General features: G+C 46.5%; 2 protein-coding genes across 9 annotated transcripts in view; one reads left to right on the top strand and one right to left on the bottom strand.

Moving 5' to 3' along the window:
• Window positions 1-14,325, bottom strand: part of MACROD1 (mono-ADP ribosylhydrolase 1) — a 413,075-nt gene that overhangs the window by 308,225 nt on the left and 90,525 nt on the right. The gene's annotated exons all lie outside the window — the stretch shown is intronic.
• FLRT1 (fibronectin leucine rich transmembrane protein 1) overlaps window positions 1-14,325 on the top strand; it is a 163,571-nt gene that overhangs the window by 105,207 nt on the left and 44,039 nt on the right. The gene's annotated exons all lie outside the window — the stretch shown is intronic.

Below are 14,325 nucleotides of genomic sequence, written 5' to 3'. Positions count from 1 at the left end.
CATGACCTTCGAAACAGACAGCCCAATAGAGCTCTCATGAGGGTAAGAACTGGTCTCGGCCACATCTGGCCCTCCTGCTATCAAGGAGAAGATACAGTACTTGTGGACCCCTGTGTGAATCCAGAATGGCAATTTCCAGCACTCCACAGGTCTGTTCCTCCTCCCACTGAGGTCTCCCCATTGCCTACTGTCCCATTAATATTCCTTTATGAGGATCTCCTTCCCTCCCCGTTGGCCTCTGAAGACACATCATCGGCCACCAAAGGCGCCAACATTACCATGTGCCAACCATCCAACGCTGGCCTGCTCCCTCATCTGGCGGTGTGTGATTAGGACATGACAGCAATGCCCTGCCTATGTCGGGTTTAATGGGGGAAGGGGAGAAGAGTAGCCGAAACAATGCCCAAGGAGGCACTTAAAATAAATTATCCCAGATGTTAAGATTTGCCATGTCATTTGCATTTTGAAAGTGATGCCCTCCCTCCCTCCCTCCCACATCACACTTCTCCACCTCTCTCCATACCAACCAGAGCGGCTGGAAACTCGCCCAGCAGCACACAAGGTGATAAAAACCCTGTTTTATTTTACTCCTTTAAGTATCTCATTTTACACACAGACATATATAGATATAGATATAATTTCTGTCCCGAACTGCAAAAAGGATTCAAGATGTAAGTGTGCGCTTGTGTCTGTCTATGTGTAAGTGAGCTAAGGGGATCAACTTCCCTGCCCCTGACATGCCCCGGAGTGGGGAGACGCCTATAATTTTTCACTGAAGAAATGTCAACTCCACCTGAATCCGACCCCAAACTATCAATTACACCTCAGTCAGACAGTGCAATTTGGACAAAGAGAAATGGTGGCGGGAGCATTGGCGCATCACTTGCTTTCAAACATTTATAGCAGGAAAACAATAGTAAAAAGGTATAAGGCATATACAGAATATATATTGTTTTGCTGCGGGAGGCAAGGACAGTCCAGAGAGAGAAAGGAGAGAGAGAGAGAGAGAGAGAGAGAGAGAGAGAGAGAGAGAGAGAGAGAGAACTTCTTATGGTTGAAAGCACCCTGCTTGCTAGTTCTGAAAATGGTTCTATCATTTCTTTGGAGTGGGGGGAGGTGCTACAGGCCCCTTACATGACACCCCTGATCAAAACTGGTGGGACAAAAGCAAGTTGTCAAAAAACCATTTGGTGTTTTGAAAGCTGCTTTCCAGTACACACCCCTGTGCATCACAACATACACAAAGTGCAAGTACAACAAACCCCACTCCATTCAGCTTCAGCGGCACAACCACTGACGACCCTGCTACAGCCAGACCCCACACATCCCTACTGGGAGGGCTTTGAATCCCTTTACAGCAGTCACTAGTTCAACAGACATAGAGGGTGTGTGTAGGGTTTTATGCCGGAGAGACAAAGCCCCATACCCTATCATCTGCAAGTGGGGTTTGTACCTGTGAGGGGTTTTGCGTGCTGCTGCTGCTGTGCTGTGCTGTAATTGGACGCTGTTATATAAAACCTTATGCTCTCTGGTGGAAACGAAGGCAGGACAGTCAACAACTTGGGGCGGGGACTGCCCCCCCCCTTACCAAATTTCCTGTGCCATGTCCGGGACTGGTGCAAAGTTGCACTGCTGGGCACTTCCAGACTGTTGCTATTGGGAGAGGAGAGACTGCAGCTCTTGTGTGAGAAACACACTCCCTCCCTCCCACTAAAATAAAAATTAAAAATGTGGCACGTTTTGCAATCAGGAAAATGATGGGGGAACACACTTGGAAGTGTGGGATAACACTTGCTTTCTCCCAGTGTCATTTAACCTTCCCACAAACAAGCCAGAAGGAATGCTCGACATAGAGCTTATGTTGCCTAATTTCCCTACAAATCTATGCAATAAATCAGGATGGATGCTCAGTAAACAGGTTGTCTGGAACTGCCCATTAAACAGCTGCGGCCATGGATGAAAAGCTCCTCCCCTGTGTCACTCATGTCCGTCCCCCGCCCATCTCCACCCCATTCCAGCCATTCCTTCAGCATGTCTGGGGTGAGATATTTGGGGCATTCCATCAGAGTCCTGTGGCTTCCACCAGATCCTGTATAACCCCTCTGCCAGTGGATCTTCAGTAAAGGATTGCATCCTAAAAGGCATGAAAGTGAGGCGGTGTTAGGGATACCTGGGGACATGGCGTTTCTTTTCTTTTTGCAAATTTATAACTGGGTTGGCAGGCACAGCATTCTCAATGAAGTCGGGCAGGATTTCATTTTTCTTATGCACTCATCATGACCAGTGTTCATAATGGTATCAGGACAATTATATGCAATCCTGCTTTAAATACTTCAAAAAGTTTCCGAGTGGGCATAATGCACATGCCCTGTAACTTCCTGCTAAAATCCTGCGACTTTTTACAATGCAAACGTTCCAGGTTTAGGAGTTTGTTTGTTTTTGCCCCACTTTTGTTGCACTATAAAGCAAGAGCGCCCTTCCAGACAACAATAACGGGAAAACTTGGGCGGAAGCACTGCAGAACAACTGGTAATGCGGAATGGTGTGTGGATAGTCCAGTATGAATCCACCACTTTTGCACCATCATTGACATGGTGCAGGATACCTGCAAAAACAGAACTGTCTGGAGGAGCCCTAGGAGGCAAAGGCAATAAAGGCAGGAAGGAAAAGCACAATGGGAAGGCAGAGTATTTAAAACCCATCAGCCTCAGCTCTAGGTTATAGGGACACAACAGACAAGAAGGACAACCTGATTTGGGGTGGGGGGAGTGCTATTTTAATATATAACTCCCAGAGTCAAAAAAATTCTTAATGCTCAGCCTCTAGTTGGCCCTTGATTAGATGATCTTCCACATCCTTTCTAGCAATGCAGACAAATGATTCTGAATGCCAATGACTGAGAATGGCCGGCGGGATACATACACGCAATCCCAACCCTCTTCCTGTATAGGTGTAAGAAAAGCAGAAAGAAATTTTCAATGAGGTTCTTGTTTGTCTGGAAGCAACAATATGGAGTTCCAAATCACGGAGGGTATATCAGGAGGTGGTGGTGGTGGGGAGAGGAGTTAGGACATCCAAATATGCAACGCCTCGCTTTATTTCACCAATGCAATTATCCCAAGCTGTTCGCTGCAATGGCACAATGTGGATTTATTACCTTCCTCACTCTCCGGGGGAGTGAGAGAGAGAGTTTAATCACCAGGCTGAAAATCCTGGCAGCTTTCAGATTTCAAAACACAAGTCGGGCTGACTCTTTGTGGCCTGGTACCTTGTCCATGAAGCTATGGCCAATGTGGTGGGGAGGGGGAATCATGTGCTTAAAAATTAATGCATGTCATTGATGTGCTCCATTCTAGTTCCAAAATTTGCTACCTTCCCCCAAAAATAAATAAACAAAAACCCTATGCTGGAATATTTTTGTAAAGATGACAGAGCTAAAAGGGCATGGAATGAGGAGAGAGAGGAAAAATGGCCTAGGGCGGCTGGACTCTTATTAATCTGCCCCAGGAGTGGTTTAAGAGTCAATCCCTCTATTCAGGGGACTCTGGGAATTGTAGCTCTGTGAAGGAGATGGGGGTCTCTTAAGAAATCTCAGTACCCTTAACAAACTACAGTTTCCATTATTGTTTGGGGGAAACCTTGACTATTTAAAATGGTGTGACACTGCTGATGGAGGCCTCTATTTCTGGATCGATATATTTTGGGGCCCATGCCAATTTCACACATGTTCCTTCATAAGTCCCTTCCAACCTGTTTCTACAGTAATCTGTCCCCAAAAAAACCCCATCAAACTACATGAAAAATTGTATTTAAATAGCAATTTGTATTTAAATAGCATTTTATTATTTATTTAAGAACATACTTTATCTCAATATAAACATATTTCAGTGCATTTTATCATAAACTGCTCAGTGCATTTTATCATACTTAAGTTGTGTCTTCCTTTAAGTTCCACTGTACCTAACAGAACTTGCACTCCATTCTCTTGAAACTGAAGTACCTTGTGTTTTCAGTGTTCCTAAATTCTTAGCTTTGGAGGGCATGGGACAACACCTTTTTGGTGTTTTTCTCTGCATGCTTTATCCAAAGTGACCCTAGGAGCCAATCCTCAGCAGCTACAATCATCACAAAGAGTGAGAAGACTTATGTGGCTTTTTTTAATAAAAAAGAAGCCCTTTCATATTGGACGGCACTAGGACTCTTGGGAACAGGAACCCTGCTGGGATCCTATTGCAGAAATAGTCATGGATTTTTGACACCCTGCCCCATAACCCCAGCACAATTCACCTCTGATCTGGAGGGAATAGATACTTTTTAAATGTAAACCTACCAATGCCCCTTTGACAGTTCATCCATCTGATGAAACAGTGTCTAAGCTACCAAAGCTCAATGCCACAATCAATGTGTTAGTCTTTAAGGTGCCACAGGACTCTGCTGTTTATGCTCCCTTCTGCTTCGCTTCAGGCCACTGTCTATCAGTTTCGCAGGATGACCTCAGATCTAGAAAGTGAATTATTCCACCACCAGCACCACTGGCACCAGCAGCAGCCCTCCCTTCTCCCATGTACTCTCTCCAGTGCCACTCGCAGAAGGCCTGGAATGACTCCCATTATTTTTAACGGCTTTCTTCTCCCATTAAGAAGGGCTTGAAAAACAACCACTTCGAGCAGCCAGGGATTCAAATTAGCACATCCCCACTTAAACAACCTCAATATGTTTTGCTTAAAGGAGGAGCACTGATGGCGGCGCTTAAAGCAAATTTGTGGACGGTCAGGAACAAAAAGTGCCAGACTGGTCAGAGGCGAACATGAGGACATTCTCACTGGATCAGACCAGGGACTTGCCTGGTACTGTACCTAGTTCCCAATGGTGGCCAGTCAGATGTTTCTCAGAAGCAAAACCCTTTCCCAAGATGACACAATGCAAACTGTGATGTTTCTTGTAATGTATACAGACGCACTGTAATAGAGCTTTGTAGAAGGTCCTCGGTTCAGTTCCCAGTCGCATCTCCAGGTAGGAGTGGGAAAAGATTTCTGCCCAAAATCCTGGAGAACCACAGCTGGTCAGCTAGATGGGCCAATGGTCTCTTAACTTATTAGTCAGCTTTCTTGGTGGCAGAGCAACTACTCTGCATTCAGAAAATCACAGGTTCAATCCTAGACATCTCCAAGAAGGCTGGGAAAGAACTTGTCGGAAAACCCTGGAGAGCTACAGCCAGTCAGTGTAGACAATATTAGACAAACTAATCATCTGATGCTCAAGCAGTGTCTTCCAATAGAGATATATCCAATGTTAGTCCTACTCAGAACAGCCCCCTTGAAATGAATAATGAATGCCAATGGGTCTGCTCTGAGTGTCGGATAAAACCCTAGTTTTCCATAGACAAGGAGATTCTGGCCAGGGGAGGGAGAGAGGGAGCAGTCAAACCTCCATTCCCCTTACATGCATCCTATAGTTACGGTACGCATGTTCTTAAAAAATAAAAGAAAAAAAACTTTCAATTGGTCCTGAGGGGTATTCCAGTCAGCTCTGCATTTTCAGCAGGCAGCTTCCTCCATTCCTACGCTCCCCACCCTCTGAGCAAACTCATTTCTAAGAAACATAAATTTAGAAAAAGGAAGAAAGGAGGGGGAGAAGGAAAGCAGCAGCTAATTTACAAACAACAGGGAATCTCTTGTTGCCCATTCATAATTAATGGAACTCCTGCTTACAACTATTCTTGTGGCAGACACACACACACCCTGTCCAATTTGTGCACAAGGCTGGAAAAAGAGGCAGGTTTGGCTGTGGACATTGTCTTTCTCTCTGTGTGTCTCTTTTTCACATGACAGCAGGTTGAGAGGCAGGACGGGAGCCTGAAAGGGAATTCTGCGTCAGCTCAGGGTGGATTCCCAGATCCCAGCAGCGCCAGGGGACTACAGCAGCTTTCGCCAACGTGGTGCCCTTTAGATGTTTTGGACTACGACTCCCATCAACCCCAGTTAGTCCTGACTGGAGTTTATGGGAGTTCTAGTCCAAAACATCTGAAGGGCACCGCATTGAGAAAAGTTGCGCTTCCCAAAAGAACAGAGGGAGCTGCCTCGTTCCCCTCCTGAAGCACTTTTTCCTTTCACCAAAATATGAAAGGTTTCAAAGCACCCCCAGAAGGAAAAACTGTGAGCATCCAGAGCGAGGTGGAGGTTACCAAAACCAGACCGGATACATGGGTCCAACAGTAAGGCACCACAATGGCCTTGCCTAGGATTCCTGGTTGCACACCGCAGCAGGAAAACTAGATGAGAGCTTGTAGCTGTGCAAACATGCCCATGACCTTCACTTTTCTGACTCAAACTCCACCTCCTCAACCATCAAAATTTCTTCTGCTCTTCCATTCTTCCTCCCTTCCTGGACCTCATGCCCAGAACACCTCATGCCCTCTTAGAATTCCCAGGAGGCCCTCTTAGCCTTTTCAAATCCCTCCTTGAAGACCAGCTGTTAGATCTAGCCCCCACCCCCAGTTGGGGGACCCATCTAGTCCAGCATTCTGTTCTCACAGTGGCCAAGCAGTTGTGCACGGGATGCCTACAAGCGGGACCTGAGCACACTCCCCCCCCCCCCCGCAGTTTCCAGCAACCAGCATTCAGAAGCATACTGCATCCAACTGTGTAGGCAGAACATAGCCATCACGGTTAGTAGCCTTCTCCTCCATGAATCTGTCTACTCTTTTAGAGTCGTCCAAGTTGGTGGTCATCACTACCTCTTTTGGGAGCAAATCCTACAGTTTAACTATGCGCTGTTTGTAAAGTCCTTATTTTTGTCTGCCCTGAATCTTTCGGTTGCGTTGGGTGTTTCCTGAGTTCCATTGTTACGAGAGAGGCTGAAAAAAACTGCTCCCTGTTCACTTTATCGACATCATGCACATCCTAGCATAGCCTTCCCCAACCTGGTGCCCTCCAGATGTTGTTGGACTATAACTCCCATCATCCCTGGCCACGGACCATACTGGCTAGGGCTAATGGAAAGTGCAGTCCAACATCCTGAGGCTGGGGGAGGCTGCCCTCCTGCAACTAAGCCAAAATACATGTAATGGCAATAATTGCAGGTTCTTCCCCTGTTTACCTCTGTCTCTACTTCCTCCTCCTTCCTCTGTAGTCACACCTGTGTCTGTTGCTAAGATGGTGAGCCCCTTGGGGCAGGGATCTGCCCTCGTATTCTTTGTACAGCACCACATAGATGAGTGGTGCATCATAATAATAATAATAATAATAATAATAATACCAAGATTTCGCCTGCCTTTAGCATGATGACATTTCATCCACAGGTTGCCATCACCTTCCAGTCTCCAGACACATCAAAGAATAACTCTGAGGCAAAGCTGGATTCTGCAGCTGTGGTTCTGCAAGCATCTGCCATCAGGGATGCCATAGACTGGGGATCAGGGAGTGGGTTGGGGAGAAATTTGATTCAGTTCACATTCAAAGGAGAACCTCCCTAATTCATACTGTCAGAAACAATACAATAACCCAAACAGCCATCCCTCAAAATTCCCACTTGTCCAAATTTTGCAATGCTGTTCTCCAACCAAGTATTGTGTAAATAAATATATGTCTAAAAATGCATGTATCAGTGAAAATAACATACCAAAATATTTGTTGTGCAAAGAAGTGTATATCAGGCAAAACTGCATACAAAAATATGTGTGTTAGGAGAAATTCACACTGGAATGCTACTGAATTTCCATTAAGATTAAAAAATAAATAAATCACAAACTGATGTGGAAATGTATAGAACAAAACTTCAAGTGGAAAAATGGGAAATGGAGAGAAACCGAAATGGCCAGATTTGTCGATCTCTACCACAGCCCCCCAAGCAGGTCTGAGGTCCAGTCTGAGATTGTGCACTTATAGAACACCTAGAAGGAAAGGAATCATAGGCCGGTGCTGCTGTATAGGCCTGAGGGTCAGACCCCAAATGAGGATCAAGGTTCCACAGCTCTGCCATTGTAGGTTCAGCTGCCCAACTCCCCAGTGAATTCCTGAAAGAGAACTAATTGTCCAGTCAGTGCCAGGCAACACAACTCCCAGCTCTCTGCTCTTTCAAATTGCTACCAGCTCAGCAAAGGCGCAGAGGGTTTAGGCCCTCTGTGCCCAGTTTGCTATTTATGCTCAGTGGACCTCAGAGCTGCTGAGCTCATCTACTGCCACCATCATGCCTGCCAATCTGCAATATGTGAATAATACTGGCTCACCTTGCAAGGTTGATGTAAAAAATATTAAAATAATGGGTGTAAAGTGCTTTAGAGAACCCACATGGTGCTCTGGTTAGAGAGGTTGAGCTCAAAGAGAGGTGCTGAGCTCAAATCTCTGCTCAGCCCCAATCTCTGACAATTAGCTATTGTGAAGATAAAGCCGGGAAAATGTACACTGCTTTGAGCAATTTGGAAAAAGAGTGAAATAAAATGTAAGGAAATTTACTATTGTGAGCAAACCACACACACACACACACACACACACAGAAACACAAACACCACGAGAAAGTGATGTCACCTCCCCACTCCAAATCTCTAACCTGCCTGTTCAAAGTGGGAATTAAACTATTATAGGAGGATGTTCATATCAGAATATCCAAGGCCCAAGAACATAACAAATGCTGCCATTTCCAGAACATCCGAGCTCCACCACACTGTTATGCTGAACCCCACAGAATGTCCCACATTATATATATATATATATATATATATATATATATATACACACACACACACACACACACATATGCCAGCCCCCAAACCTTGCCTCAGAATGGATTAGGAGGGTTTTGCAAGGCTATTTTGCAGCGTGCAAGATTCAAAAGAGTAATCAAAGCACCTCTCCATTTCTTTGCTATTAAATGAGAAGAAAGCGCCAATCAGAACATCAAAGGCGAGGAATTAAACTGTCTCTGAGCTTGGCAGAGGAGGAGCAAAATCACACATAACATATGCATGCACACTTTTATTTTTAAACATATATTTCCATATCTAATCTCACAGGAAGGAAGGAATTATGCTCCCTGTTTGTTCTTTGGGCCCCATGCGATGGCCGCTTCTCTGTTCATTAAGCAGATCGCCTCGCAGCTCCGAAATGAACCATTAGCAGATTAATTAATAAGGAAGCACTTTGAAAGTGCTGCTACTTAGACCTATCAAGGATTGGCACCAGGATTCAGTGGGGGGAGATGGAGAAGAGACCATCAGTATGCCTTCTTAACTAGCAAGCAGGAGCAGGGATCAGCCATGACAAACTGAGGGCACAGCCAGGTGATTTGTATGAGTGAGCCAAGCTAGATGCCGTTTTTTAAAAACAAATGTCACCTTCAGTTTCCTCATCCCTGGATTTAGGGGTTACTAGGCCCTGTAAAAGCAGGCAGGTTCTGGGATCCTGGGGAAAGGTGACTGACAGTCCAAATGGGCCAGAAGCAAGTGCCTAGTCCAAAACATTTAGCAGTCAAGTCCCAAGCAGCAATCAGGAAAGAGCAGCAGGGGCTTGGACGGTGTCCCCACACCAGAGGAAAGTTGTTCAGACTGAGAAGCAAGCTGTGAGGCTGGAGCTTTATAGGGGATGCTGCTCAAGGATTGGACATTGGAAGTCAGCTGACAGAATGCTCAGGCAGCCTGGTACTGCAGCCTAGATGGCCCCCTGCAAGCACCAAGTCAGTCTGCCAGCCTTGTCATAGAAACAGCATTGGCATTGGCAGGTGGTAACACGCATCCCTGGTGAGAGCCCTAGTTTGAGATTTGCTCTGCCTGCTATGAGACATACTGGCTTGAAAATTTTGTCAAGCAGATTCAGGGCCCCAGCATCCACCCCTCCTTGCCACGTGCCAGAGCCAGCCTTGAGGCTTGCCCTGCGCTAGCAGGTTTACTGCTGGAGTTCATGCACAGCTGACCAATATATATGCACTACTGTGCCAAGCTCCTTGGGCCCCAGCTGCACACTGCAGCAGCAAAACAAGACAGGAGTTCATGGATGTGCCACTGTGGGAGATAGACAAAGGATGCAGCCTGAGGGTGTTTTTGAGGGATGATGCAAGCAGAGTCTAGTGTTTCCATTATGTGCAACTTCAGAATGATGTCACAACATGACATCATACTTTCCAGCCCCCATAGTCTCCAGGGTCCTCAGACACAGACGGGGGGGGGGGGGGGGCAGCCTTTAAACAGTTGTGTTTAAGGCTAACCTAGTGAGCAAAGAGGGAGATAAGAAAAGAAGACCATTGTTTGGGAGCTTCATCCAGCTTGGCTTTGATATTCTGCCAGAGCTTTGCAAGGAAAACAATAAAGAGTAGGTTTATAGTGCAATCCTGTGCATGCCAACTCAGAAGTTCCCTTAACTTACTCCCTTAACTTACTCCCTCTAGGCCTTCCTAGCTGGCCCTCCAAAATCTCCCTGGGCCATTCATCTAATGGGAAATTTACCGTATTTTTCGCCCTATAGGACGCACTTTTCCCCCTCCAAAAATGAAGGGGAAATGTGTGTGCATCCTGTGGGGCGATTGCAGGCTTTTGCTTCAGGAAGCTATCCGCAAGCCTTGGGAGCTCCGCAGGAGTTCCCGTCGGGCTCCCAAGGCTTGCGGATAGCAGCCTGCATCCTGAAGCCTGGGGCGCGCTGCACAGCACGGCCCGGGCTTCATGCAGATATCGGGCAGCCCCACAAGCTCGGGGGACAGCGGGGAGGCACAGAGCACCTTCCCGCTGTTCCCCGACCTGCTTTGGAGGCTGGCGCTGGGAAAAGCGGGCTTCTCCCCAGCACCAGCCCCACAAGCTCGGGGGACAGCGGGGAGGCGCAGCACCGCCATCCCGCTGTTCCCCGACCTGGTTTGGAGGCTGGTGCTGGGGAGAAGCGAGCTTCTCCCCAACGCCAGCCCCACAATCTCAGGGGACAGATATCCGCAAGCCTGGGGAGACCAGCGCGACTTCCCACCGGGCTCCCTAGGCTTCTGGATAGCAGCCTGTTCTGGGGGCTGGGGTCGGGGGAAGCTCGGGCATCCCCCGCCCCAGCCCCGCGCCTGGGGGGGAAATAATTTTCCCCCCTTTATCTCCCCCCCAAAAAACTAGGTGCGTCCTATGGGCTGATGCGCCCTATGGGGCGAAAAATACGGTACCTTTTTCTTTCCTCCAAAGTTCTTATTTCTTACCAGTTCCCCTTATTCTGCTGGAAGGTAATGCAGACTGAGGTCTTTACATAGGAATGTAGAAAGCTGTCATACTAAATCAGATAACTGGGCCATCAATAGCTCAGTATTATCTGCACTCTGGGGTTTCAGACAGCAGGCATTCCCAGCCCTACCAGGAGATGCCGCAGGTTGAACCTGAGACCTTCTACATGCAGAGCAGATGCTCCACCACTGAGCCACAGCTCTTCCCAAAACGATATTTCAGACAGCCTGCCATTTAAACTTTATTCTTCTGCTCTCCTTCCAGGCTCCAAGTTCAGTTCTACCTCTCCACCCACCAACCCCACTAGCAAGGGGCCAATATATCTGAAATTTAAAAGGCTGCCAACCCTGCCCCTTCTGTGCTCCTCTGAAGCACCAGCTATGCTGGTCCCAGTCACCCATGTCAGTGCAGGAAGCAGCTTCATACCAAGTCAGACCAACAAGTCAGGTCCATCTAGCTCAGGGTTCTCTACACTGATTGGCAGCCGTTCTCCAGGGTTTCAGGCAGGGGGCTCTGGAGATGTCAGGGACTGGACCTGGGACCTTCTGTCTGCAAAGCAGATGCTCTGCCACTGAGCTACAACCCTTCCCTCTCCAAAAGGAGACGGGAAGGAAAAGAGGGAAGCAAATAAAGGAGGGAGGCAGGAAGCAAAAGGGCCTGCAGCTGGGCTAACCAGCTTCCCAATCCTCACAATGAAAGGCAATCTAATGTCTGCAGGGTTTTTAGAAACCGCTTCTCAGTAGCATGGGGTTCTTACAAATTGGCTTGAAGTCTCCCGAGTGCTTGTGCAACGGGAGGTGCAGAGGGCCGGCCTCCCTCGCCCAGCATCTTTGTCCGCAGCAGCAAGGAGCATTTGTGTTATGGAAATGTAAGAGCCGGAAGTCGGGGCTTCCAATTAATTCCCGGAAAAAGAGGGGATTTTTGCAGGCCACCACTGTGCAGTCCTGATCGGAACCCCACCCTCCTTTGTCTTCCAGCCCCACTCTCTCTTTCCTCTCCCCGCCCCTCTCGCAAATTAATCTGAAGGTGGATTTGTGCCATGGCGTGAAAGAAAGGTATCTTGGTGACGGCGTCATCTTAGGCTTACGTGAAGTGCCATCCAGCAGAAATTAAGAGAAATTGTGGGAGTTGAGTTTCTCTCTCTCTCTATTTTGTATGGCAGCTCAAGAGGAAGGGGCAGACTACCTGTGATGCAGAGCAACAGGCCGTGACTGTACCCATTTCAGCCCTGTACCCATTTCCCTTGCCCCACTCCATAACATCTCATTTGGCCTAGACCGCCATGTCCTGCTGCTATGTTTTCCCACTTTGGCCAGTGGCAGACAATGGTGTGGAGCGGGAACTCTACACAGAGATGTCATTTTCAGCAGCAGCTCCACCTTCCACATAATGTGTCAAATCACCTGCTCCATGTGCACTTTACATTTAAAGCACTATCATACCACTTTAAAATGCCATGGCTTCCCTTGAAGAATATTGGGAACTGCGATTTGATAAGGATGCTACAATTCCCAGTGTTCCCTGGAAAGTGGGATTGATGGTCTGGGAATTGACACTGTCCATTTAATATTGCATCTGAGTATTATATGAGTATATGAAATGTACATTCGCATAAAGGACATCCTAGTCAGTGTTGTGCTTGTATTCCATATTTGGAGAAGTTGCACCCTGCCTTTCCATTAAAACAACATTCAAGGTCTCTTTATATTCATTTAATTGCAGAAACCAATTTAGGCTTCACATGTGAAAATGCCCTATAGGGGGAATATGTACTCTGGAATCTTAATAGCACCAACAACCACGTGAAAGAAAGGCATGGGGCCTCAAATCCTCTACAGCAGCTGTTTTCAAACTTGGCTTTAGTGTTCCTCAGAACAGTGGTGAACTTTGGGCTCTTACGATTTCAGCAGCAGCCTGTGCAATGCTAAAATTTGCTGCCCCCCCCCCTTTGCAGGGATTCCACATCATAGCTGCAGTGCCTCCTGCGGTGCTGGCACCCAGTACAGCTGACCCAGCCATGCTAACCTAAAATCACCTCTGCTCAGGTTTATCAGGTTGCCTTCAGATTCAGGTGCATACAAAAAAAAATAGGCTTGTGCAATTTAAAGTGGATTAAAGCACTCTAGAGCCACAAATCCACCTAAAAACAACATGACTTTGCATTTTGGAAAGTGATTGGGAAATGCATTAAAAAGTGTGGGATGAACAACCGATAAAATATCACGCAAGCAACTCAAGATTAATGTTCCCTGTTGTGTAACCTACCCACAAACAAATCAGAACGACTGCTCAATAAACACCAGACATAGTCTAACCTCCATGTAAGCTTCATGCAAGAAAATCAGGATGCATTCTCAGGAAACAGGTTGTCTTGGGGATTCATCACTGAGAAGTAAGGGAAGTGAGAAACATAAAGGCACCAAGATTCCCTGGCAGACGGTTTGCTTGCACTTCCCAGTTTTCCCTTGGACTGCACAGGTGAAAAGAGGCATTGGTGGAATTCTGCCGCATTCAGTTCACACAAGGCAATGGGTGATACCAACAGGCCTGGCTGGTGCCTGATGTGATCTCTGTACCCTAGAACAGATCCCAGAATACTTCGCACTGTGCAGAGGTTCTGTGGCAAACAAAGGTCAGGTCTATCCTACTCACTTCTATGCTCTGGACATGAGCACCACTGATGTGAATTCTTGGGACCAGCTACTATATATTCAAGAAAGTTGTTTCTTTGCTATGCATTTGGACACCTCTTAAGATATTGTAACCAAATTTTGCAGAATAGTTCCTGAGATCAAATAAAAGGTTTCCATCTATGTATATGAAATTATAATTATTTTAAGTATTGTGCTATTTTAGATTTTATGTACATTTCTGTTTTATGGTTTTTGCCTTTATTCTAAACAATCCACTCAGGTTACTGGGTAGTATAGAACCATTTTTTAATTTATATTTTTAAAATCTACATAAAGTAAGGGTTTGGGGGAGGGAAGGAAAAATTAATATGGTGATTGTTGATATACGCACAACAATTTTACAACCTTTTTTTTTAAAAAAAAGTTAGTTAAAACAAAGGGTGGGACCACACATTTAGCAGAAGGAGATGGGTAGATATTGTACCACCTCTAGACATGTAACTTTTGAATGCTCTA

Source organism: Podarcis tiliguerta (assembly GCF_965153285.1).
Source record: "Podarcis tiliguerta genome assembly, chromosome: 16".
Classification (NCBI taxonomy): domain Eukaryota; kingdom Metazoa; phylum Chordata; class Lepidosauria; order Squamata; family Lacertidae; genus Podarcis; species Podarcis tiliguerta.
Note: the sequence above shows the minus strand (reverse complement) of the source record. Positions and strands in the feature narration are given on the sequence as shown.